The sequence below is a fragment of the Hemitrygon akajei genome, chromosome 26 (genome assembly GCF_048418815.1).
Source record: "Hemitrygon akajei chromosome 26, sHemAka1.3, whole genome shotgun sequence".
In the NCBI taxonomy this organism is placed as follows: domain Eukaryota; kingdom Metazoa; phylum Chordata; class Chondrichthyes; order Myliobatiformes; family Dasyatidae; genus Hemitrygon; species Hemitrygon akajei.
Genome location: NC_133149.1, coordinates 15214226 through 15240820, shown reverse-complemented (window position 1 = coordinate 15240820; position 26595 = coordinate 15214226). Strand labels below are relative to the sequence as shown.

Below are 26595 nucleotides of genomic sequence, written 5' to 3'. Positions count from 1 at the left end.
CCAGTTCCCAGAGAAAACTGTTAGCAATACATTAGAAAATTAAGTGGAGATTTGTGATATATATGTACAATGTCTGAAATACATCTTATGGAAATGTTTGTTTGATTATGAACTTCAATTAAAAAAATAAATTACAAAAAAAAATTAAGGACACATACTGAAACAATCCCTTCACACGCATACCTTTCCTCTAGACACCCCATCCCATCCATCCCCAACATCAGTTTGATCAAACAGAAACTTTAAATAAGGTTTTAAAAATCAAGAGTCTGATTGTGCATACTTCTTGCACAGAGACTGAAATTAGAGGGAAAATATATTGCATTAAATCTTGATTCAAAGTTTATCAATTTCTACCTCCAATTATGGTATGGAACAATATCTGAAGCCTTTACTTAAGTTACAGCAGAGATTACTCCCTTAAATTCAACAGTCACTATCAAAAATAATAGAACAAGTAATGGGCTAAAATATAAACATCTTGGCAAAGTGTTATCACTTAAATATAAACAATTCAATTATAAAAAGGCAGCAACCAAAAAAAAGTGCGGTAAGCAGTGAAAACCAAAAGACCCACACTTTAAAATATACTTGCATACAGAACAAAGCCACCCTGTGCATGCCATGTGATTTCAACTGACACCTCAACACCAAACACAAATGTTGATTCAAGTGTTAGTTTTGCTGTGCCAAGCAGCACCTGAATTGCACCTCCAAACTGAGAAACAGGGAAGCAGAGCTGGAAAACTGCAGACAAACTAAAGCTTATTTTGAATTATTCATAAGATCGTACAGGCAAATGTAACATCACATTTTTCCAAACTGTCCTTGACAAAGATAGTGGAGAGCTGTCCTTTTGAATAAATAGATAAAGTGTTCCAGAATTTTCTGTCAGCAACAATGAAAGTACAATATTTTTGAGACAGGACTGTGTGCAATTTCAAAGGGAATTTGGAAGTGCTGACATTCTAAATACACTTGCTCCACTTGTCATTCCAGATGAGAAACTTTATATGTTTTCAGGTGTTATGGAAGTAACCTTGATGCAATGCATCTCCTCAATGGAAATTTTCACATTTGCTTTTCTCAGTAGGAAAAGTCAAATTAACACATCAAGAGATGCGTGGGAACAAGCGTCTAAAGCAACTTCCATTGAGTCACACTACGCCCACTCTGAGCTGGAAGCACACAAATCCTCCCCCTATCATATTTCCATGAATATTCAAACATCCTGAACTAGATTCAGTCCTATTGTAGAAGTGCAGCCCATCACTTATTTGGTGAACTTCAATGCTAGTTACAAGTTCCTATTCCTGATCACTGCTCGGAGTCTTCAATTGGTAAATGCCCAAGTATTAAGGATTAAGTTCAGCTACTGGATCCTGAACAACTGTTACTATACAAGATTATACTCAAATGATAGTCAAGTATAGGGCAAAGTCTCCCTGTGAAACACATTTAACCACAGAACAGGAAAACAAACAGTACTTGGGCTCTTTATAATGTGTGTATCACATGTTGGAAAGAATAATTTAGAAAGAACAATATGAACCTGTGGCTAACCATATCCTCACAAATATAAATGCTGTTGCAACAAAATATTTGCCATCCAGTGGCCCAGTCACAGACTGAGGAAAGAAATGTGCCACTGACAAAAGTAAGCTAACCAATTCCTAATAAGGTGGATCAATAACTGGAAAGAATTGATTGGCCTGGATCTTCCTGGATCCAACAACCAACTTGGAACTGCACTGGCAGTTCCTGCAGCCTTCCTATCCTCACCTGTGCCAAACACAAAGAGGGCTAAACTCACTAATCCTTTACACCAAATTGCAAGACAGCAAGGTCCAGAGAGTGAGTAAGCCTTGGGTGGTTTAGTCTAAACCCTCACCTGACATACTTTGATAAACAGAAGGCAGGAAGTAGACTTTTGCTTCGAGCTGTAAAGCAGTCCAACAATTCAAATTCTAATACAACTATGAAAATTTATGCAATTAAAATTCTTCAAACATGCATTAAAATATAATTCATGAAACTAAGGTAAAAGAATTAAACCAACGTTTCCCATTCCTACAGGTAGAGAATTCCCATTCAAATGAAAGGGTTTTCCAATTCTAAAGCAAGTGTGATTTGGCTTTTTAGCCAGAGGGTGGTGAATCTGTGGAATTCATTACAACAGGCAGCTGTGGAGGCCAAGTCATTGGGTATATTTAAGACAGAGGTTGATAGATTTTTACTTAGTCAAGGCACGAACGGATATGGGGAGTAGGCAGGAGAATGGGCTGAAAGGGAAATGGATCAGCCATAATGAAGCGGCGGACTATGGCCTAATTCTGCTCCTATATCTCATGGCACTGAATCAGAGAGGTGATTTCCCACTAGCTCCATCCCCAAGTCAACACCCAGTGGCTACTGTTAATGTCACTAGGCTGTGGCAGCAAGAGGAAGTGCAACAGCTTCCATTATACTCAAGATGGTAATCATTATCATACAGCATAAAAAAGGCCCTTTCAGTACAGCTGGACCTCAGATCCAGGCAGTCAGCTGCCAGAAACTTTTACCATACTGTCATTACTCTGTTTCCCCTTGGTGACAGAAACCAATAGATTAAGGGGCAAGCTCTATTCAAACAGGCTGCTTTGCTCCGGATGGTCTTCAGCTTGGAGCTGCATTCATTTATTGAGGTGTGGAGAATATAATCATCGTACTCTTAACTTATCAATGAGGACGACAGATGTCAGAACACAAATGACTCACTGCAGGCCACGCAAGTGATGGTTATAGATATCATGAATGCACTGGTAGTCATCTTAAAAATTCTATGGACTTTGGAATGCTCCCGAGAGCAATGAAAATGTTACACTACTATTTAAAAGGAAATAGGTAGCCTGCCATCAGTAGTAGGAAAATGTTAAAATCTATCACTGAGGAAGTGGTAGCAGGGGGCTTTATAATATGACATCAAGTGTAATATATCCAACCTTGAAAATGATGCAAAGCTGGAATATAGCACAAGTTGCAAAGAACTAAGCAAATGAGAAGGCAAATGGCAGATTGACTATAACATGGAAGAATGTGACTACTTACTCTAGTACAAAAAACAGAAATGCAGGGTAATCTTTTGAATCACATGACACTAAAAGGTACGGATATTCCAAGGAATCTGGGCATTCTTAAACTCAGGAAACTAAAAGTTAACATGCAGATCCAGCAAATATTTAGGAAAACAATATATTGGCCTTTATTGCAGGTGGATGAATACCAGGGACGCTTGAAGAGACTGCACCTGAAATATTATGTACAAGTCTGGTCCTACCATGAATACAGGGATAGAGGAAGTGCAGTGATAATTCACTAGATTGGCACCTGGCATGTAGCTAGACTTGAGTTTGTATGAGTAAAATATGATTGCATTGTAGCATGCAAGTCTTAAGGGAGTGGACAGAGTAGGTGCTGAGTTGATGCCTCCCCAGTAGGGTTATCATCAACTCAGAGTCAGACCTGACAGAAATGGGCTTTCTGACCACCATGTCCATAGTGATCTTTTAATCACCTACATCTATACCCTGGAATTGTCATGTTTCCAGTCAAGATGGCGCCTGTGTACAATGTCCCCTCAGTCAACACCTTCTGGATAGGCACTTCTCTTAAATCTGTTTTTTGTCTTGAATGTGTTTCTGGAACTGTTGGTGCCTGCAATTCACAATTTGGAGATCATTTGGGTGATCCAATGCTTTGTTGTCTTCCAGAGGATTCTGGATGGCAGCAAGCACAAACCTCGAGGCGAACAGGCTGCAGGACAAGGTGAGCACTGAAGTTCAACTCCATTTCGCCAATTAAAGCGATGAGGGAGATTGAAACATCAGGGCGAATGAACAGAGCGAGTGACAACTGCCTGTCTTTGATCGCTGGTGGGATTGTTCTGCAGGCGAAGAGGAAGCCTGTGTGGCCCATCACTGTGCCTCTCTCTTTCGATAATTTTGGAGGATGTTATCAAGGTTTTCTGCATTAATGGATTTGGACTATGGCCTTTTTAACCTTTTTTTCAGTCTTATAGATTTTATATTGTGTTTTCATCCTTTCTTGATTTTTTGTGTGCAGGGAGGAGGATTTGGGGGCTGATGTTCTTATTGCTTTTTTTTGTACAGGGGTGGGAGGTGGGTTTGCTGTTTTTCTCTGAACTGACTTTCATGGTTTTTCTTTAGTTCGTGGCTATCTGGAAGAGAAGAATCTCAGAGTTGTACACTACATACTGTTATGCCGTTGGCCCCCTCCTTTGTGAAAATCGCAAGAACTCTAGTTAAGGGGGGGTCCACTGACCCAAGAGAGAGAGACGTGCGGAAGACCACGTTCTCTCAAGAAGCAGAATAACGGTGACTTTGATTATTGTCTCATGGAAACCACGTGAAAAGCCCTCGGGCAAAGTGGGCTGGTTGAGAGAAAGATCGCATTACCTGCAACTTGATTGATACCTGCGATCCCGTGAAGAAGTATAAAGGCGGGTCTGAGGGGAGGACCCTCAGATGCACCCAGCAGACACGAGATCGATTCCCGTGGGAGCGGGACGCCATTTTGAAGGAAGCCACGTACGCTAGATTCCGACTTTGAATCTGTGGCTAAAACCAACGAAAGACTGCTTTTAAAATAACAACGGGGAAGTCTGCTCCCGATTCCAAGGATTTGCTCTGCCAAGACAACGGGCAAGTGTGCATCTTTTCTAAATTATAAAGGAAAAAGCCTGCAAACTTCTGAGTGACTCTTAAGACTTCCGTTGGACTCAGTATTACCCCCTAGACAACTGTAGAGCTTATTTCTGATTGATTATGGTTACACCGGTGTTTTAGATTGAGTTTTGACGATTTGAATGTTTTGTATTAACCATACGTTTGTGCCCTTGTTGAATAAAACGTTTGAAAATAGTAGCATCCGACTCAGCTGATCCATCTATCTTTGCTGGTAAGTTACCTGGTTACGGGGTTTTCGTAACAATACATATTTTGATAACAAATGAACCTTTTAAACTTTTTGCCTATTAAAATGTCTACAAACACAAGAAAATCTGCAGATGCTGGAAATCCAAAGCAATACAATGCTGGAAGAACTCAGCAGGTCAGGCAGCATCTACAGAAAAAAGTCTTTGTTTCAGGCCAAGACCCTTCATCAGGACTGGAAAGAAAGAGAAGTCAGAGTAATAAGCTGGGGGAGGGGAGAAAGTAGTACAAGGTGGCAGGTGATAGGTGAAACCAGGAGAGGGGGAGGGGCAAAATAAAAACTGGAAAGTTGATTGGTGAAAGGGAAAGGGTTGGAGAAGGGGGAATCTGATGAGGACAGAAGACCATGGAAGAAAGGGAAGGGGAGGAGCATCTGCTCCCTCTGATGCACAGGTAAGAAGATAAGGTGGAACAGGGAAACAGGAATAGGAAATGGTGATTGGGGGGGGGGGGGGAGGGGAGGCACTTACCGGAAGTTCAAGGAATCACTGTTCATGCCATCAGATTGAAGGCTACGTAGACAGAATACAAGGTGCTGCTCCTCTAACCTGAGTGTGGCCTCATCACGGCAGTAGAGGAGGTCATGGTTGACATGTCGTACTGGGAATGGGAAGTAGAATTGAAATGTGTGGCTACAGGGAGATCTCGCTTTTTCTGGCGGACAGAGCATTAGTGCTCGGCAAAGCGGTCTCCCAACCTACATCAGGTCTCACTGATATACAAGCCGGCTGGTGGCTCCCAAGTTCGAATCCAGTTGGCCCCCCCCCCCGGGCACGCTTTCCATCCGTGCCGGGTTGAGCGTCGAGCTAGCCACTCGGCCTCATAAAAAAAACAAGGTTCGAGTCAGGAACGTTCATACCGTGACCGGGTTAATCCAGAAGGAGACCAATCCTGACACCACACGCTAGACAAGAATGGCTGACTGTCTGGTGTGACAAGCTATGAAATGAAACTGATATACAGGAGGCCACACTGGATACAACAGATGACCCCAAAAGACTCACAGGTGAAGTGTTGCTTCACCTGGGAAAACTGTTTGGGGCCCTGAATGATAGGCAGGAGGTGAAAGGGACAGGTGTGGCACTTGTTCTGCTTGCAAGGATAAGTACCAGGAGGGAGATCAGTGGGGAGGGACAGGTGAACAAGGGAGTCACATAGGCAGCGATCTCTGCGGAAAGTGTGGGGGGGGGGGGGCTGGAGATGTGCTTGGTAGTAGGATCTTGTCGGAGATAGCAGAAGTTACAGAGAATTATGTGCTGGACGCAGAGGCTAGTGAGGTGGCACATGAGGACAAGAGCAACCCTATTGCTGGTGTGGCAACAAAAAGATGGGTGAGGGCAGACATGCGCAAAATGGAAAAGATGCAGGTAATTACAGCATTGATGGTGAAGGAAGGGAAGCACCTTTCTTTGAAGGAGGAGGCCATCTCATTAGTATTGGAATGAAAAATCTTATCCCAAGAGCAGATGCAGCACAAGATGTCTAAATGATTCTTAAACATACCCTAGTAACAAGTTCAAGATATCAAATCATTCTGTGTAAATACTTACCCAAATATCCCCTTAAAAAAATCCTTCCATTCATCCTGTGTCCTCTTGCTTTTAATACACTTATCATGGGAAGAAGATTTTGATTACTTATCCTATACTTCTCAGGCCACTTTTCAGCCTCCCTGGCTCCAGGGAAAACTAAGTATGTTCAATTTCACTCCATAACTAAAGACCTCAAATCCAGACATCTCTTCAGCTCTTCCTCATTTGGTGACCAGAACTACATTAAATACTCCAAATGTAGACTAATCATTGTATTGTAAGGTTGCAACATACAGTACATCCAATATACTCTATGAAAACAAGCATTTCATATGCCTTCCTTACAAGCCTATCCACCTGTATTGCCACTTTTAGGAACCTATAGACTTGAACCCCAAAGGTCTCTCTATTAGTCACCATTCCTTAGCACCTTACCATTCACTAGCCCTACTTGACTTCCCAAAATGCACAACACGCAAGACTAAATTGTTTCTGGCAATGCTCCATGCAACTTTCAACTGATATACGATATATTGCATTGTACCTGAGACAACCTTCCTCACTATCCAAATCACCAAGCTTTCTGACATCTACAAATTTACTAATTATACCTACCATATTCACATCCAGATGTTAATACTTAACAACAAACCAAGATCCCACACCAATCTCTGTTGTATAACATGAGGCACAGACTTCTAATTAGAAGACTACCCTTCCCCACAATTCTTTGGCTGTCACCAGGCCAATTTAGGACCCCTTTTGTGTTAGCCCACCATTGTCAAATGTCTGACTAAAGTCACAGACATGGTGGGCAGAAGAGCCTGCTACTCTGCTGTACAACTCTAAAGCTAGAGAGCTAACTTTACACACAATAGCAGTGCCACAAACATAACAGACATCTTGAATGTGCAGACAAGGTGCTATTTCAAAGTTGTGCATGGTGTCATGCAATTGCACAGGCAGACAAGGACAATGTTGGGCAAGTCATTCCTCACATTGACTTACTTACCACATGCCACATACCTGGTTTGGCCACACATTTCAGGATTCAGCCAGTTGGATCATTGTTGGTGCTACCAAGCCACACTTTAAGTGGATGAGCTTTGAAGCCTCTCACCCAGAGAAGCCTTTGTTATTCATTACTTCTTCCAAATGTTGTTCAACAAGGATGAGGACTGATTCATCATCTGAGATAACAAGCAAGATGTTTTCCATGTGTGAGCTATCCCATGAGTCTTCACAAGTACAGATTTCAAACAATCATTGCTGTCATCACAATGTTCAGAAAGATCAACACAAAAACTTTATAACCCCTCTCTAGCATCTCCTGTTTACCAAGGCACACTTCCCTTTCTGTAACATTGGAAGTTGTTTTGTGTAGAACAATTCATCCCAGGCTGCCAACAAGTTAACTTGTATTCATTGCAAGCATTCAATGAAACTATCTTAAAATGAATTATTGATCATGTTTGAGAAATGAATACATTACCCAACCACACTGGGTCATCACTGAGTGCAAATTATTGGAAAAATTATCTCCAAGGTCTAGTTTGACAGCAGTTCAATTACTAAACACAAATCTGAATTTTCTACTACCAGAACACAGGAAATTTGACATGTTGAAATGCGCAAGTCAGTCAGCATTTGCAAAGTACAAGTTACATTTTGGTATTCACCCAATACACACAAGATAGTATATTGTCAAAACCCATCTTTGCTTACAAATGCTGTGATCAGCTGCAAATTTCCAAAACTGTCTATTTATTATGGACACAGAAACAATGGCACAAGAACAGATGTACCATTATATCCCCTGGGAAGACTATATCTAACCTGCAATCACTCCTAAGGTTCAATATTGCCTTCAGCTTCCCAATCAGAGGCACAAATTTTCCTCTCCTCCAGAAAGGCCTGAAACTCACATCATTTACAAGCTAAGCAGAAGTGTGACATTAAGGACAGCTATAGGATACAGACTACTGGTATTCTACATTAAGCCAACATCCATTTAAAGATCACACGTACAACACGCTGGAGGGACTCAGCAGGTCGGGCAGCATCCATGGAAACAAGCAATCAGCGTTTCGGGCTGAGACCCTCTGTCAGGACTGAAGAGGGATGGGGCAGGGGTCCTATAAAGAAGGGGGGGAGGGTGGGAAGGAGAAGGCTGGTAGGTGTCAGGTGAAAAACCAAGAGGAAAGATCAAGGGGTGGGGGAGGTGAAGCAGGGAAGGGATAGGCAGGAAAGGTGAAGAAGGAATTAAGGGGAAAGCACTGTGTGTAGTAGAAGGCAGAATCATGAGAGAAGTGAGAGGCAGCTGGAGGATGGATACCGTCTGGGTAGTCATACCCTTGGCATGAACACCGAATTCTCCAACTTCTGGTAATTCCCTCCCTCTCCCTTCCCCCACTCGTTTCACTCTGCCACCTCCTCCAACTGCCTATCACCTCTCTCATGATTCTACCTTCTTCTACTACCCATAGTGCTTTCCCCTTACATTTCTTCTTCACCTTTCCTGCCTATCCCCTCTCCCACCCCTTCATCTTTCCTCTTATTGTTTTTTTTTTTAACCTGGCACCTACCAGCCTTCTCCTTCCCACGCTCCCCCCACCATCTTTATAGGGCCCCTGCCCCATCCCTCTTCACTCCTGACAAAGGGTCTCGGCCCGAAACGCTGACTGCTCGTTTCCACGGATGCTGCCCGACCTGCTGAGTTCCTCCAGCGTGTTGTACGTGTTGCTTTGACCACAGCATCTGCAGTGTACTTTGTGTTATCCATTTAAAGATTATTTAAATAAGTAGTCAACTTTCATTAAATCATTGCCTCCATTTGATACACAATTAGATTAAGATTGCTTGCCCAGTCCTCAAAATGATCAAACTACTACAAACAAATACTGATCATCTAGCAAACAAGTACACCTTTCAGTTCATAATTGGCACTGACAATTGCTGGATACATGGGTTTAGTACTGGCAAAATGAAATAGACCAGACAGATGGCATTTTTTCAAACATTGGACATGTCTGATTCATCCATCCATGCCTTTACAAAAAATATAAAAGGACAGAAAAGACAAAGGCAGTTGTGGTAAGAAATAGTGGTGTAAGGGAATAGTAGAGACCCAAATAAGTTCATTAGACATGATGCTAACTTTAAAATGTTTAAGGCAAAGCATTTCCTACTTTACCACTCAAAATTTAAGGCCAAGTTTTACTTTGAAATAATTAAATATCATGATTAACTCAACTTGTATTCTTATTTTTCTTATCAATTCACTCACTGTGCAAAAATGCAAAATCCCATCTTAGACAATACACCCTGTATCTGTGCAGCTCAGATAGAGGGTACAGTTCAGTATTGTCTTCCAGTTAGTTGAAAAACACTTTACTCTGAACACATCAAACAATTGCTCACCATTTACAGCCAAGAAGAATCTTAAACTAAGCTTCAGACTAACTGCAGCTGAGCTAGACATTCACTGCACAAATTCTATGATTTACGCAGAGCAAAGTCAGACAGTTCACCCAATTATACAAGTTGAACCAGTGCCTCCACAACACATATCAAATACGATCCATCACGCACAAAATTTCTATTGATACTTCATCCATAGCACACCACTTATTTTCCACAAACTGATATTGCTATGCTCACATAACTTTAAAGATTAGCTTTATTTGTCACATGTACATCAAAACATACAGTGCAATCTGTTGTTTGTATCATGAGGATGTTCTGGGAGCAAACTGCAAGTGTCTCCATGCTTCTGGTGCCAACATAGCATGCCCACAACTTACTAACCATAACCCGTACATTTTTGGGATGTGGAAGGAAATGCATTCACTGAGAAAACCTTAGAGAGAGCAGCAAGAATTGAACCCTAAATTGTTGGTGCAGTAATACAATGCATTAACCATTATGCTACTGTGCAGTTCACAGCCAAGATGTTGTGAAACTTGGCAACATCTCTCCCCATAACCACCTCCAAATCATTTATTGACAAAATATACATTATCCACCAGTCCAAAACATTGCTTATGCCCAACTGAAGTCACCAGTTACCACGCAGGCTCAATTTCCCAGTTTCCTCTTTCTCCTCGGGGGTTAAAACTGAACCACCCACTTCGCACCACAAGTTGTGCAACACAGGTTTCTTGCAGGAAAGATGCTGTAGTTGGCATGGACCAGGCTGAAGGGCCTATTTCCATATTGTATTACCCTTAGACGATTTTTTCCACATCCAAATACATTATATGCCTGGGATTTGTCAATTACATTCCATCCCTTGCATCAGTAATGCACAAACCACTACATTTGTCATTCTACTCATATCTACATCCGATCAAGATGGTACCTGTGGACAACGATTCTTTAGTCGTCATCTTCTGGATAGATCATGAAACCACCCTTTTCACTTCTTTTATGTCTTTTATGTTTGTTTCATGTCTTGAATGTGATTCTGGAACTGTCAGAGCTCGTGTTTTGCTATTTGGAGATCAGTTGGGTGCTTCAGCGCTCTGCAGTATCCAAGATTATGGGAGACAAGAGGCAGCATGAGCAAACCTTACGAGCCAATGTTTGACCCCAATTCACCAATTATAGTTTCCATTGTTCGCCAATTAAAGTGATGAGGGCGATTGAAACCATCATCAAGGTGAGTGCAGAAGTTTGGAGATCGATTGGGTGTTCCAATGCTCTGCAGTCTCCGAGAGGATTCTGGAAGACTGTGTGCACGAACCTTGTAATGGGTGGGCTGCAGAATGGGGCACTAACTGATGTTTGTTCCATTTTGCAGATTAAAGCTCCTATTGTTCGCCAACTAAAGCAACAAGAGCAATTGAAGCAAATACAGAGGGTGAACGCCAGCTGCCTATATTTTGATTGGTTGCTCTGTACCAGAAAGGGAAATGCCTGCTACTGTGTCCAGGCCTGTAGAGCATTGCCCAGGTTTTATCTGCATTTTGGATTTGGACTATAGATTATTTTTCAGTCTTTTAGTTTTTATATTCTGTGTTTTTTCACCTGATCTCGGTTTTATTTTGTGGGGGAAGGAGGATTTGGGGATCGATGTGCATGACTGATTTTGTTCATTTTTTTTGTTTGGAAGGAGGGATTTGGGAGTCGATGTCCCTGTTCAGCTTTTTGTTTTTTTTCCCCGCAGGGAGGGAGGATTTTGGAGGTTGGTGATCATGCTACCTTTCTTTTCTTTTTCTTCCTTGGTTTTGCGGCTACCCAGAGAAATGAAGAATTTCAGGGTTGTATACTTTGATTATAAATGAACGTTTACTGTTTGCAGTTCCCAATAGAAGTCCTCCTTTGAGGGAGGGAATCACAATATCTCTAAAGTCATTCGGATTCCTGGTCATATTTTCATTTTCAGCTGATATGACATTTCCCCTTTGCCTAGAAATATTAGGGCATACATCACCATCCTTAGCCTAAACATGCACATAATCTCATTACACACGGTCCACACACCAGTCTTCACAGTTGATTTTCCACGGCAAATAAATGAATGAAGACTACCAACAACTTGATTGACATATCATTCATAACAACATGGATCACTTTATTAAGGCAATGAGCCCCTACAACCAATGAACAGCCTGCGCACTGCTTTCTTTAAGCGGGGACCCATAAGGTATGAACTGTCTCCAACAGGACATGCTCAGTCCAGTGGTTCACAATCGTTATTCCCAAAATCCACTCTTCTTCCCAGACTTATGCTCAGCAAGTGACAACCTCACCCCCAACACCACGTGAATGTGCCTTCACATCCATGACTGAAAACCAACCTTCGCCCATCATGTCACTCCCCCAAACCCTGCCTCACAAACCACTCTCCCTTATCAGTTTAGTGTGCCCAGCCAACTCCAAATCACTCTCCACATGACCATGTTCCCTACAAGTCACCCACTGCACATTAACCACTCCCCAACCCACCACCACCCGGCTCATATTCGCTGCACGTTAACCACACCCCCTACACCCCGCTCACACTCGTCCTACATTAACCATCACCCCCCCCCACACACACTTGCCGAACATCAACCCCCACAGACTCACTCGAGCCGTATTTTAACCATTAACACCCCCACAGCTCACATTCGCCACACATTAACCATTACCACACCCGCCTCCGTTCATACTCGCCGTACGTTCACCATTACCCACCCCCGTCTCACACTCCCCGTACATTAGCCATTACCCCCGCCCCCGACTCACACTCACCGTGTGTTAACCATTACCCCCACCACCCTAGTTCACACTCGCTGTGCATTAACAATTCCCCCCCCCATACCGCCTCCGGCTCACACTCGCCGTACGTTCACCACTCCACTCCCACCGACACACTCGTGTGTTAACCCCCACCCCTCCGGCTCACACTCAGCGTACGTTAACCCCCTCCGGCTCACACTCGCTGTATGTTAACCACTCACTCCCGACTCACACTCGCCGTACATTAACCCCCTCCGGCTCACGAGGCACCAATTCTCCCGCCTATTCACTGCCGAAGTCTGGCATCGATCCGCAATCTCACTCAAAGCTTCAGCCGTCGAGTATCGGGCATACCTCTTTACGTTGACTCCGCCCTCATGACACCCGGACCCTGTAACACCACACCGGTTCCATGTCCTCGCCGCTCGCCGTGGTAACCCAGCCCGCACTCGCCGCTGGTAGCGTCACTACGCACCGCGTCACCCTGTCCGAAACGTCATCACCTGCAGCACCACCGACGTCGTCTAAACATCATCACGCACTGCACCACCCTTTCCGTATGCAACGTCACACACGATACCGGGTGAGGTTGTGGTACTGTAGTTGCAAAGGGCTGTGATGTGGGGAGGGTCTGTACCGTCGGGGGAATGAAGTGCAGGGTGACCGAGAGGATGGGTCGCTGTTCGTGTTCGGAGAGGAGAAATCCACTCTGGGCCATTTTTGTAGCGTTCAGTACCAGTACAGTCCATCACAGAAAAAGTTCTTCCCACCATTGAGGACATCTACAAGTAGCGCTGCCACAAGAAAGTAGCATCCATCATTAAGAACCCCCACTCTAGAACTTCTAGAACACTCTAGAACATCAAGAACTTCTCACTACTACCATCAGAAAGGAGGTACAAGAGCCTTAGGTCCCACACTACCAAGTTCACGAACAGTTATTCCCCTTCAATTATCAGGGCTTCTAAACCTTCAGTCGTCTCAACTCTGAATTGATTCCACAACCTATGGCTCACTTCCAAGGATTCTACAACTCATGTTCTCAATATTATTTATTTATTGTTATTATTGGATTTGCACAGTTTGTCTTTTGCATGTTGGTTGTTTGTCTTTCTTCGTGTGTAGTTTTTCATTGATTTTTTTATATTTCTTTGTATCTACTGTGAATGCCCCCAGGAAAATTAATCTCAGGGTTGTATATGGTGACAAATGTATACTTAAATAATAAATTTACTTTGAACTCTTGTGTCCCCATTCAACTGCCAACACTTCCTTCTCAAGTTTAATATGCTGCCATCTCAGGGGAGAAAACACAACTTTGACCTCATTCTTTGCAGAATACCCTATATCCCAAATCTGTGGGGGGGGGGGGGTTCTTTTCCTGTTGCTATACTTGAATCAGGCAGGTTATTGCCTTGGCATTGCACTGGAATTGCCAGCATAAAAAGCAAATTATCCTATGTGAGCAGTATCATCATTCTACAAGTTCAACAATGAGCACCTCCACTCACAACAATAACCATAACACATCAAATACACCCCAGGGCTTCAAAAAACATTATGAAATGCTATCACATTATCCCACATGTGTGATATTAAATGGGGTGATCAAAAATATGGATGGTAAGTTAAGGATTAACTGCGATCAACAATGGATAATGAAGTTTTCATAAAACGAGGTTGTACTACGAGTTGATTAAAGTTTTCAGAAAACCAAGAAGGACTGATGTTTTCCTTCCATCTACTGCGATTCCAGCATAGAACCAGGTTTTTTGGATGCTAAGTAGTCAAACACTTATATACTCAAATGACTATATTTAAAGTCACTTCTGCAAATGGTATTTTGACAGATATGTGTCAACCCAAAAAATCAATGCATATGGGCAAATGCAGATAAATGGAGCTGGCTATCAAAATAGACATGATCTCATTGAATAGCTGAAAATATTCATGGATCTAAATGGCTTACATAATTCCAAATTCAAAACTCTGGCTCCCTATTCAACTCCAAACAAGCCTTTAACTCCACACCCTTTTCATCACAAAGATGATCTACTTTAATCAGTCCTCTCCATCCTCATATCAACCCACTGAATTTTATAAATGCTTTTGCTACTTAGTAGTACTGTCCCGGCCAGTCATCTATTTCCATCCCCGTGAACTCAAACCCATTTAAAACTATGCTGACTAATCTTAGTCATGTCAAGCCATGTTTCTCTCTGCGCCCTCTGACCCACTTTAATTTGATCTACCAAATCTTCCATTTTAAGATTCTGATCTTTGTTTCGAAATTCCTTCATGGATTCAGACTGCCTCCTGTAATCTCTTCCACTGTAATTTCCTCCAACTGTAGACACCCTTGAATCTCCAGTCCTGATTGAGGAGTCAGCAGCAGAAAGCAGCCTTCCACTGCTGTAACAGGGTATCAACAGCTCAGAGGATCTGACCTGAGCCCAACTCATTGATCCAGTCCTGAAGGAGGCACGATAGTGGCTCTACTCATTAGTGGCTTGAGGAGACTTTGTATGTTACCAAAGACTGGTAAATTCCTATAGGTCAACAGTGGAGAACGTTCTGATTGGATGCATTACAGCCTGGTCAGGCTGCATTTTTGGAAAGAGAACTGGAGTTGATATTAAAGAGTGAGAGCCTTCAGCAGCAGTGATGATGCCTGATCTCCTGAGTGTTTCCAGCATGTTCAGTTTTCATTTCATGCCTTCAGCGGTTTTGTCTCAAATTTTCTCTCTAGGCCCACCTACCTCTCTCCTTCTTTAGGACATTGTTTAAACGTAAGTCTTTGACCAAGCTTTTAGTCACCTCCTCTAATTTCCCCTTTGACTCATTGCTAAATTTTTTCTAGACATCTTTATTTAGCACACAAAAATTTTACAGGCTTTCATAATATATACAACACAGAATTAGTATCTTCCAGTCCAATTTTTCCTGCCAAAATTAATATCTCCTATTCCTTATTCACTCATGTACACATCAAACATTCCTTTGGTTAGATTTATTCTATTCCTTTCATTGTTCTTTTTCTAAGCAAATTCCATATTCTAACCTCTCAATGATTACCTAACTTACTTTTGGATTTAATACTGACCATCTTACAATCATGGCTCAAAGTTCTGATCCTGCCTACAAGTTGAAAAAAAAATTCAATATCTTCCCTTTCAAATGTTTCCATACTTTTGAAGTTCTCTGTTAGATTACCCTTGGTATTTGAGAACAAAAAAAAACCACAGTCTTGTTCATTTATTTTATTTTTTTAGTGATACAATGTCTGAGTCGGCCCTTTGAGCCACGCTGCCCCAGCAACTGCTGACAAACCCAATTAACCCTACAATGACCATCTCCTGTACAATACCCAGTACATCTTCAGACTGAGGGAGGAAACCAGGGGACCCAGAGAAAACCCACGCATTCCATCGGGAGGAAGTACAGGGACACCTTACAGAATTTCATCGTAATTTACTTCAAACTCCAGAATGCCCCAAGGTGTAATAGCGTTTTGCTCACTGCTACACTACCATGGCAGGAGATTTTATATCAAAGATGCGTGCATTTTGAATTTATAATTAAGAGGTGGGAATGCCACTGAATAAACAAGCATTTACTTCAATACCTAATCGTCCTTGAAAATGTAGGAAGACATCTTGAACCAGTGGACTCATTCTGGTGAAGGCATAGGTATGAAGGCCTATTGTGTGGGGAGCTACAGGATTTAGATTCAGTGACAACTTTGATGAACTCCTATAGATGTGTGGTGGAGAGTATATTGACTGGTCACAGTCTGGTATGGAAACACAAGTGCCTTTGAACAGAAATTCCTACAAAAAATAGTGGATAGAACCCAGTCCATTACAGGAAAAACAGGGCACTGACGCAGAAAAGCAGCATCCATCATCAAGGACTCCCATCATTTCCAGGTTATGCACTCTTCTTGTTGCTGTCATCAGGAAGAAGATACAGGAGCCTCAGGAGCCACACCACCATGTTCAGGAATGGTTATTACCCTTCAACCATCAGGCTCTTGCACCAGAGCGGATAATTACACTCAATTTCACTTGCCCCATCACTGAAATGCTCCCACAACTTATAGACTCACTTTCAAGGACTCTTCATCCCATGTTCTTAATATTAATTGTTTATTTATTTGTTATTGTTATTATTATTTATTCTCTTTCTTTTTGTATTTGCACAGTTTATAGTCTTTTTTTGGTCTTTTTGCATATTGGTCGGTTTTATGTTCTATTGGGTATGGTCTTTCATTGATTCTATCGTGTTTCTTGTATTTACAATGATTGCCTACAAGAAAGTGAATCACAGAGATGTATATGGTGACATACAGTATATGTACTGTATGATAATAAATTTACTTTGAACTTTGATCTCTGAACTTTGAACTGAATGTTATGCTAATTCGTGCATATTGGCTACTGATTAATGGAGTCAAACAAGTTGAAAGGGTGATAAAGAGCCAGCTAGAAGGAGCAACTCTCTGAGTTACAGAACTGCTTTGAAAACACAGACTGGAACACGTTCAGGGAAGTGGTTACCTATGACCATCACTTTAACATCGATGAAAATGCAAGATCTGTGACTGGCTACATGGAGAAGTGCATTGAGGATGTCACTGTTATTACACACATCTATGGGAGAGCAAATCAGAAGCCATGACTGACAGCAGAGACCCTGGCATGGCTGAAAGATCAAGATGCTGCCTTCAGATCAGAGGGATAAGACTGCCCACAGGTCAGCAAGCGTTGTGCTTTCCCTCACCACCAGCAAGGCAAAATAGGATTATTCACAGAGAGTAGACAATCATTTCTGTGGCACCAGAGATGTGAGGTGCATGTGACAGGACATTCAGACCATAGCGGACTACAAATCCACCTGCGCGTAAGCGACAGTGACGCTTCATTTCCTGATAGGATGAATGTCTTTCACATTCGGTGTGATGCACAGAATGATATGCTGGCAAGGAAAGCCACCCCCAAGGACCAGGCACTCTGTCTGAGCGCAGCTGATGTGAGGAAGACCCTAGCCAGGTCAACCTACATAAAGCTGTGGGGCCTGATAACATACTTGGTCGGGTGATGAAGGACTGTGCAGCCCAGTTAACAGATGTTCAAACAGACTGTATGAATTTAATATCTCTTTTTGGAACAGTCCATTGTCCCGTCAGACTTTAAGGTGGCCACTGGCATCCCGGTGCCCAAGAGGGCGACAATAACCTGTCTCAACAACTACCGTACAGTGGCAGTGCCCTCAACAATAATAAAGTGTTTTGAACAGCTGGTTATGGATTGCATCAAACTCCATCTTCCTGCTATATTGGACCCTTTACAGTTCACTTATCACTCAAATTGGTCCACTGACGATGCCATACCCTCTGCCCTCTAGTCCATCAACACCTCACTCTGTAACTGGATCCTGCACTTCTTGACAGAAAGGCCAATGAACTGCTTCAAGAGGTTGGTGATGAAACATATCAACTGCCTGAGGAACAACTTGAATCCACTCCATTTTGTTCACCATCACAACAGGTCAACAGCAGATGCCATTTTATTGGCTCTTCACTCAACCCTGGAACATATGGAAAATGAAGATGCTCTCATTGACTACAGCTCAGCATTCAATACTATCATTCCCTCAAAACTAACCAATAAACTCCAAGACCTTGGCCTCAATACCTCTTTGTGCAACTGGATCCTCGACTTCCTCACTTGCAGACTCCAGTCAGTTTGGATTGGCAACAACATCTCCTCCACAATCTCCATCAGCACAGGTGCACCACAAGGCTGTGTGCTCAGTCCCCCGATCTACTCGCTTCGGCTAAGCACAGCTCCAATATCATATTTAAGTTTGCGAATGACACCATTGTCATTGGCTGAATTAGAGGTGGTGATCAGAGGAAGAGAGGGTAAGCAACTTTAACTTCCTCAGTGTTATCATTTCAGAGGATCCGCATGTAAGTGCAATTACAACGAAAGCACAGCAGCACCTCTACTTTCTTAGAAATTTGTGAATATTTTTATGACATCTAAAACTTTGACGAACTTCTGTAACTGTCCATTTGTGTGTATATTGACTAGTTGCATCATGGCCTGGTATAGAAACACCAATGCACTTGAATGGAAAGGCCTACAAAAAGTGGTGGATACGACCCAGTCCATCATGGGTAAAGTCCTTCCCGACATAGAGCACATCTACAAGGAAGGTACGTCTAAATGTAGCAGGAAAGCAGCATCCATCATCAAGGACCCCCACCATCCAGGCCATGCTCTCTTCTCACTGCTGCCATCACGAAGGAGGTAGAGGAGCCTCATGAACCACACCACCAGGTTCAGGAAGTTATTAACCCTCAACCATCAGGCTATTGAACCAAAAGGGATAACTTCACTCACTCCAACACTGAACCTGTAGATTCACTTTCAAGGACTCCTCATCTCATTCTGGACTACAGCAGCAGAAGGCCATGAACATTCACTCTGTGGCCACTTTATTAGGTACAGAAGGTACCTGATAAAGGAAGCCAGTGAGTTATTCTTCACCAGACTGGAACCTCAATGAGAACCAGCTCTGTGACAGTTCAAGTTCGAGCTTCTTGTCATTTCAAGCAAACGCATGTATACTACCAAGTGAAGCAATATTCCTCTGGACCAAGGTGCACAACACAGTACACATTCACACATGTAACGCATAAAGTAATATTACCACAAATAGATTAACAATTAATAATGTGCATTTTGAAAATAAGTTAAAAAGTAGCTAGTGGCGCTTCGTATGTGATGAGACCTGGGTGGTGGCAGGGAGTTCAGTAGTCTCACGACCTGGATGAAGAAGTTGTTTCCCACCCCAATAGTTCTTGTCCTAATGCCTGATGTTAGAGGATCAAAAACTTGGTGGACAGATGGGAGGGATCATTGATGATGGTAAGGGCCCTACATACGCAGCTCACCAGAAGAATTTCTCTGATGGGTGGAAGAGAGATCCCGATGATCTTCTCAGAAGTCTTTGCAATCCATTGTAGAGACTTGCAATTCCTGTACCAGACAGTGATGCAGCTGGTCAGGGCACTCTTAAAGGTGCTCCTGTAAAAGTTGGTTAGAATGGGAGAGCAGGGGGAAGCCTCACTCACTTCAATCTCCTCAGGAGGTGGAGATGCTGCTGTACTTGCTTGACCAAAGTTGAGGGACCAGGTGAGATCATCCATTATGTGCATTCCCAGAAATGTGGTGCTCCTAAGGAGCTGTGTATGTACAGTGAGGAGTGGTCAGACTGCATCTTCCTAAAATCCACAATCATCACTTTGGTCTTGTCCATGTTGAGTCTCGAGCTGTTGTGCTTGCACCATTCTACCAGCCGCTCTACCTCCTCTCTGTACACCACCTCGTCATCATTGTTGATGAGGCCAACCACTGTTGTGTCAGCAGCGGACTTGGTGAATCAGTTTGAGCTGGATCCACCAGTGCAGTCATGAGTCAACTGTGTAAACAGCCATAGGGTTGCATGCAGCTCTGGGGGCACCGGTGCTCAGCGTGATGGAGCTAGAGATGTTGCTGCCAGCATGGAGTGCTACTGGACAATAGTCATTGAGGCAGAATACCACTTTATGTCTTCAGAATAATGCTGCTATTCCAGTAATTTAACCACTGCTTAGCAAATTTCATACCAATATTACATTGAATGATGGTTTTGAATCATATCTTGTTTCTAGCCTCAGTGTGTGGGATCATTTCAGCGTCAGTATTCATGTTATATGACTTCAGTTGGTCACTGGAAATAGACATTCACTACCTTTATTTTCCTTCCATAAAGCTTCTTGACTCTTCTGTACCATACTATGATATTATACAGTGTCTCTTGTTTCCATTGCTAAATAATAGTTTCCACTTTCCAACAACAGGTGTTCATTTGTGATTTTCCAGTTCACTGGGATCTTTCCAAGGAAATCCTGAAAGATCAGAGAGGAGGTGGAAGAGCTCGAGGCCAGGTGCCAGGCAAATTAACTCTTCCACAATGTCAATAAGACAAATGAGATGGTTATTGACTTCAGGAAAACCCACACCACTCACAACCCTTTTCACATCAGCGGCACAGGAGTGGAAACTGTGAGCAGGTTCAAACTCCTGGGAGTGCACAGCACAGACAATCTCTCATGGTCCCGGAACACATCCTACACAGTCAAGAAAGCTCACCAATGCCTCTACTTTCTGAGGAGGCTAAGGAGAGCTGGACAATGTCTAAGAATACACATGACCTTCTACAGATGCGCATTTGAAAGCATCCTAACATGCTGCATCACTGTGTGGTGCTCTACAGCAGGTAGTCAAAGCTGCCCAACACATCACCGGCAGTAACACACCCACCATCAAGGACGTATATACAGAATGGTGCCAGTAACATTATGAAGGATCCCATCCACCGTGTTCATGGGCTGTTTGTTCCGCTCCCATGCTACGTAGCATTGTGCTAGGATCACTGGACTTAAAGACAGTTATTTTCCCCAAGCCATCAGGCTGATCAGCACCTCTACCCATTAACCCACCCCAGCACCCATCACCCTCATCACCACTACATACACATTACCTAATGTCACTACGTACGTATGTATCAGTTACTTGTATTTTGTGTGTTATAGGATTGCTTTTATATTTATAATTATTGTGGTCTTTATTTTGTTTTTTTATTGTGTTATTTTATGCTGATTATGTCTTTTTATGCTGCATTCGATCCTGATTAACAATCATTTCGTTTTCCTTTACGCTCGTGTATTGAAGTGTGACAATAAACAATTTTGAACCTTGAACCACTGCAGCCACTACCTCTGCACCCCTTCCATCAGAACCACAGAATGCAATCATTATTCCATTATTCACAGTCTTAACTCCTGTCAAGGTACGTAATCACTATCACCAGAATAAAATAATTTTATGCTTTTCATCCACTCATTTTTTATTTCTTAATAATGTTTCACTTCTTCACCATTGTTCAGAAGGTTGACGCTGCCGTCCCTCCCCCCCCATCACCCACGGCCTCCAATCACCCATCTGCAGTCCATTGTGTCTCCTTTTTGCTACCTTCTAAGCCCCTGACAAGTGGTCATACACTTCTGTTCCAGACTACTGACCATATCTAAGGTACTTAATCAAGGGTTGCTTGAAGTACAGTGTCTAGCTAACTTTTCTCTTGCTATGAGTCACAAAGTCTGTAGCTTAGATTCGAATTTTTCAACTCCCTGCTGAGATTTGGATGTTCAGGATGTCACTGTTCTCCACAAACTTCCATATGTTATAGTCACAGTATGCTATCTGCATTGCTTGTTCTAAATTTAATTAGCAAAAATAAAACATCAAAATAATTTTATATAGATAGGTAAATCTACAAATATAGTTCTCAATTTATTTAATAATCAGACATAACTTATATGTTCCAGCTCACAATTGCATTCTCCCCAAGATCACGTGTGTTTTCTCTAGGTGCTTCCTGTTCCTCCCACAGTCCGAAGACATACCGGTTGGTAAGTTAATTGGTCATTATAAATTGTCCCATGATTAAGCTAGGGTTAAATTGGGGGATTGTTGGGTGGTGGGTGGCACAGCTTGAATGGCCAGAAGGGCCTACTCCACACTGTATCTCAATAAATAAATTATTTAATAAGCTATAATTGAAACCATAATCTGAATGTTCTTCATTTAAACCTATTTATTTATATCTAAGTACTAAGCAGTTGGTGTTGCTCCCACTGCACCAAATATCCATGTTCACCAAGTTCCTGCATTTTGCTCTCCATAGAAGCTACAGTTATAGTGAAATCTACTTGCATATATACTTAAGCATTGCATACTCCAGATCCTTTTGCCAAATTCATTGATAAAGAGAGTGAATAAGTGAGGCCCATGTACCGATCTCTACTACACTCCTCTCATTGCAGCCTGGCAACCCAAAGCTGATCCATCTATTCCTGCTCTGACCATTCTTGTTTTCCTCATTTTTTTAATATAATTCTTCATCCTCCAGCTCTAATTTTGTTTCATATTAACATTTTTGGCCATTTACCAAATGTTTTTTTGAAAATCAAACACTTATCTATCCTACGAGTTGCAACCAAAAAATTTACAGATTTATCAACCCCTATTTCCTTATTTTAATCCTCTATTCAGAATCCCCAATCATAAAGTTCCTGCCACTTTTCCCTCAGAGCTGTCATGTTGTGTCAGGTTCTGAACTGTATATTTAACTATGAAAGTCATTGGCACAATGGAGTTTCATTATAACATATCCAGCTTTTCTCTGTGCTTAGCAATCAAGGACAGACTTATTTTCTTGTTGATATTGCAATTCATGGAATGTATTTTAAACAGTTAATATTGTAGCCTTTCCTGAACTCACACATTCCTCTGAATCCCTATTTCCACCCCATGACAGGCAAGAAAAGACAGCGATACAGTTTGATCATTATATTTGTGTACGTAACAAGTAAGCTTCTTCTTTTCCAACAGCACACATCATTCTCATTCTGCAGAGGCAGTTTTTCCTCACTATCTTTAAATGATGCTTCCCTCCAACCGTTTTGATTTTCCAGTGATTTGGAACTGAAGGCCTCTTGCATGGACTGGTTCATTAGGTGGTGAAACGCAGACTGTATGGCACTTCATAAAGGAAGATTAGATGCATACTCAGAGCTTCCTTCTCAGTATTTAGGGCCATAGAGTCACAGAAAGAAACAGTATAAAAACATTCCCTTCAACCCACACAGACTATCAACCATTCTTTTGCTGAAAGAACATTTGCAAGGGCAATTTGAACAGCTTTCAGACTTTGCCCCAAGGATAGCTTGAGCTACAAGGATAACAGAGGGCGAGCTGAGAACAAAGCAATCAAGAGGTTGACGCCAGCATTGTTGAATTGCTGCAGTCCATCTATTGAAGCTTAGTGCAAATGAGCACTGGCCACTTCAGAGTGCACTTAAGAAGCAACCATGTCTCTGTGGAGTAGAGTCATGTGCGTACAACAGAGTTTCTTCAGTAAAAGGTTTGTTTTGATTTAACCAGTAAGCAACAATTTCATGGTTACTAGTACCATTGGAAACTGTTTATTCTAGATAAAAGCAACTGAATTACAAAATCCCTGCTCCCATAATGAGACAAATGTGAGCTTCCAGATTACTTGATTCTTCCCCTTGATTTGACCTAGCGAGTTGACACTGATGGCATAGTGACTGCAGTTGTGGTATCACTAGGCTTGCAGCATGACCAGGAGGAGGAAGGAGAGAGATCCTGAAAACAAGGCACTTTGGAGGAAGAGGCATCATGAGCAGTAAAAAGAGATTTGGTTCCCCCATCTGGTTCTGGTTCCACCTGCCCTTTGTCCCTTCCCTGGTATCTCCCATTATCACCTTACTTACTTATCAGATTTGGTACCGGTACCCTTCGTGTTTCTGCTTACCTCCCTCCTCTGTCTCCATCTTCACCCTCCCCTCCCTTCTCCCCTCCTGTTCCATCTGTAACTTTATTGTTTGTCTGCTTTCATCTATCATCCACCTGTCTGTCCCCCAACTCTGCCCCCCTTCCCTACCTGGCTCAATCTGGACATCATCTTTCACTCCTCCAAATTTCACCAATAATTTTGGAGCCCTGTCTCACCATTCCCCCTGACCTGGTCATACTGTCCATCTCTTCTCAGTCCTGATGCAGGGTTTCAACCCAAACTGTCGATAGTTCCTCTCCCCCCCCCCCCCCCCCCCCCCCAGGAGATGCCAATCGACCTGCTGAGTTCCTCCAGCAGATTGTTTTTTGATCATGAATAGAGCCTGTTTCTAAAGAGTCTTAAGGAATCAGAGGCACAACAGAGACTAACTTTTTCTAGGAAGGTCAATGATATCTGTTGTGGTTAAAGCTCTACCACTTAGCCATGATTGTATTGTTCTGACTGTGCTGAGTAGATCACTGCCTTTCAGTCAATTGTCTCATTGTTTGCAGCCCACAGCTGCACCTAGGATACAATAAAGCTTTTTTTCTCAAGTTGATGGAAGTTCACTTACTTCTCCTTGAGCCTGGACATGCCAATTTGCCAAGATGTACCATAAAGGGTTCCACACTGGAACCCTGATTTGTTCAGGAATTGTAAAGAGTTTAACTCCTAGTGGAATTGGTGCATCAATGTTTTACACTTGGGAGCTCACTCCAATTTCAATTCCAGCTCGAGCTGCCATAGCCCATCTGGACACAGCAGGAGCAGATCCACAGTATTTGTCTTCAAAAGGTCTGGTGGTCACACAAAACCAAGAACATGTAGCCTTTGAAAGCTAGGATGTCACAAAAAAACAGAGTAACCATGGTGGAAGACCATGGATGTCAGGTTGGATCTGTAATAAATCTAAAACACCTGCACAATTAACCATATCAACTGGCATAACTTGGTGTATATCAAGCATTGATACAATATCTGACACGTTTCAACCAAAAACCAACTAACTGTCATCAGTGGACCACTCTGATCTGATCCATAGTTGTCCAGACATTCTCATTTTCAGCCATGTGATGGTTAATGCACAACAATCATGTCATTCAATTGCTAATGTTGAAATCTTGTGTGCTATTTTCACAGCCCGTTCCTCCAAATCATAATATGATTGGGGTCAAAGTAGAATTGCAGCAAACTCAAATTTTTCAGATTCCATTTTTAAGAAATCATTCTGTGACCACGGTATGGCAATAAAATTGCAAATGATCACATTCAGCAGACAGAAGAGGAGATTGATCAGAGCTTTAAAATCAAACTTACTGTTGTATGTACATCTGGATCTGGTTATTAGCGCCAACGTGAACAACATTCCCAAACTATGCCCACAGAATTACCTAGCCCCATTTTTGCACTCATGGGTTCAATTAACCTTTGAACTTCAACATTGCATGAGTGGGATTGTTTATGCAGGTCATAAAAATATCATTAAGGATCATACCAAAAACATACTTGTGGTCAAAATCTGATAAAATAACAACTCAATTTCAAGGCAAAGCCTTTGAAATGCAGATTTGGTGTACTTTTAGGACTCCATCACACTCACAAAAATATTGTAATTCAAATACCCCAAATGTACAACTAAAACCACAACATGCTGATGCCATTACATGGCTACAGGGCCACAAACAAATCACTTTTAAATTGAGAGTCTAAAGCGAACCTTTTGGTCTTCAAATAACCTGGAGCCTACAGGATATTTTCTTGGCTCAGTAGGATACGGAAGAGGTGGAAATTCCAACTATCTGAGAACTGAGAGCCACAAAGACAGAGTTATGGGGAAATGAAGTTAAGAGCTATATACTCACATCACCTTGTGAATTAGAAAACATTGTGGCATAAGGTGGAAAAAGGATATCAAAAGGAAGCTTAAAGCATCCTGTCACCTTCAGTGATGCTGCTGGCTATGGAGACTATATCAACTGCTTCAATAATGGAGGCAGTATTAATTATTTCTGGTTTATTGTTGCAAGCAAGAGGAGGGGGAAGTGTATTACAGGTTCTTGCCAAGTACCTGGGTTAATATGGTTGCCCTTGGCACATACCTGGCATTGAGTGTGGTCTTGAATGGGTGTTCTTGAAGGATTAGAATGTAACTGGGGAAGTTATGAAGCAAAGGAGTGATGATTGAAGAGATTGTTAGTAAGTATGTGATGTGGATATATAGTATGGATCCAGTGGTATGTGAAATGAGTTTTGTGAATATATTCACTGACCTTGTGAGATTAAGTTTATAATCCCAGATAGAGGTCTAGGGTGTGCTTCACCTGAAATGTTCCCTCCTGCCAATTCTGGCTTAGAATGGATTTGAGGAGATG

The 26595-nt window shown here is 42.3% G+C and overlaps 1 protein-coding gene across 6 annotated transcripts in view; it reads right to left on the bottom strand.

Annotated features, from left to right (window-relative positions):
* Nucleotides 1-13212, bottom strand: part of LOC140716771 (rho GTPase-activating protein 32-like) — a 518900-nt gene extending 505688 nt beyond the window's left edge. For 3 of the 6 annotated variants that reach the window (XM_073029618.1, XM_073029623.1, XM_073029624.1), the window contains exon 1: nt 13103-13212. The gene's annotated coding sequence lies outside the window, so the exon portion shown is untranslated. Of the gene's footprint in view, nt 1-7549; nt 7714-12980; nt 12997-13102 lie in introns of those variants that run through there. The other 3 variants (XM_073029619.1, XM_073029620.1, XM_073029622.1) reach the window with 2 other exon arrangements.
* Between the last annotated feature and the right edge of the window lie 13383 nt (nt 13213-26595).